The 1,844-nt window shown below is 41.2% G+C and overlaps 1 pseudogene; it reads right to left on the reverse strand.

The window, feature by feature from the left end:
* Positions 1 to 463: 463 nt before the first annotated feature.
* Positions 464 to 892, reverse strand: LOC101994069 (annotated as a pseudogene).
* Positions 893 to 1,844: the final 952 nt, after the last annotated feature.

Raw genomic sequence — 1,844 nt, forward strand, 5'->3', positions numbered from 1 at the left:
CTTTGCGTTCGTACCAGTAGTAGATGGAGGTCCTATTTTCTTTGCATCTTTGCCAGCATATGAATTATATTTATTTTACACAAGGTCTCACGCTGTAACCCAGTCTGGAACTTGTTACACAGACGCAGTCAAGGCTGGCTTCAAACTCACAGGAATTCTCCTGCCTCAGCCTCCAGAGTGCTGGGATTATAGGTCTGAGCTACCCACAGCTGGTCCACTGACATCTTTCACCTGCTCATTCACTGTCTACAGTCTGCTTAACAGAACACTCGTGCCTCCGCTTGCTTTCCACTTGGATTAGTTGCCTTTTTGTTATTGAATTTAAAGGGAACTTTTATATTTTCTACACAGGATTTTTTCCCCGGTTAAGAATTTGAAAATCTTTGTTCCCAGTCAGACTGATTTTTGTATCTTCTTTGTGTGTCCTTTGGCAGAATGCATTTTTAATTTTTTTTTTTTTTTTTGGCTGTTCTCCAACTTTATTTGAGATTCAGTAGGTTAGTTCTCATCCACATTGACTGTCTGTACATTTTTGAATGTGGTAACAGGCACGTAAGTTACCAATGTGTAGAGTTTGTCTGGTGAGTCCTCATCCTCATTACGTTTTCTGGACAAACATACCCGGATACGATATGGAACATTCCTTATTCCTTTGGCCCAGACAGCTTTATTGAGCCTGGTATCAATCCTCACATCTGGAGTCCCCATCTCCTTCATGACAAATTTCCGGATTTCTTTGAGTGCCCTAGGAGCACGCTTCTTAAAGCCCACACCATGGATGCGCTTGTGAATGGTGATGGTGTATTCTCGGGTCACCACCTCGTTGATGGCAGAACGGCCCTTCTTCTTCTCGCCACCCTTCTTTGCGGGAGCCATTCTGCCGGGCCCAAGCTGGGAAGCTGCATTTTTAATTTTTATGAGATCCAATTGATTCAGTTTTTTTCCTTTTGTGGTTCATCTGTTCAATGTTAAGTCTAAGAAGTCTGTCTAGTCTTATATCCTAAAAATTCTCACTAATTTTTCAAAAAGTTTTATAAAAAACTTTTATAAAAAAAGTTTCGAAAAGTTAAGTATCCAATCCACTGATATGATTTTGGCAGGAAGTTTAAGATTTACATTGTTTCTTTTCTTTCTTTGTTCCCCCATTCCTTGTGTCCATTAGATCCAGCACCACTGTTGAAAGGTTAGCTTTCTCCACAGCCTTTCCATCTCTCCCCACGTGTGCTCGTGTTCACTGGCTCCACAGTCGGGTCCTCATTCTGTCTCTCTCCCTACCAACACCACGCCCTTCGTCAGGATGATGAGGCTCCGTGCCAGGCACTGTGGTCCCTTCTGCTCTATTTCTTCCTGAAGACTATTTTTATTGCTCTGAGATGAATTCCCTTCAACACAATATGAAAATAAACCCATGCCTCAAAAAATATTTTACCACTGTGATAGGAATGAAACTAAACCAGCAGATTAATTTGGGGGAAATGCCATTCTTATTTTGTTTGGTCTCCCAGCCAATGAGCACCGTTGTTTGCTCATTTGTTTAGGTCCTCGTCGACAATCACTGGTGCACAGGTCATGTGAGGCCTGTGCCTCACTTCATTTTTGGAGTGATTGTGAAGAGTGCTGCTCTTTAAATTCCACCTGCTTGCTTGTTCATTATTAGTATACATAAGTGCGATCGATTTTTGGTTATTGACTTTGTATCTTGTGATCCTAGTAAAGTCACTTAGCTGTAGGAAATTTGTTAAAGGGTGATTATCTTTTTGTTGTTATGATAGACTTGCTGAGATTTTTTTTTTTTTAATTTATTTATTTATTGAGGATTTCCGCCTCCTCCCCGCCACCGCCCC

This window comes from Microtus ochrogaster, chromosome 6 (genome assembly GCF_000317375.1).
Source record: "Microtus ochrogaster isolate Prairie Vole_2 chromosome 6, MicOch1.0, whole genome shotgun sequence".
Classification (NCBI taxonomy): domain Eukaryota; kingdom Metazoa; phylum Chordata; class Mammalia; order Rodentia; family Cricetidae; genus Microtus; species Microtus ochrogaster.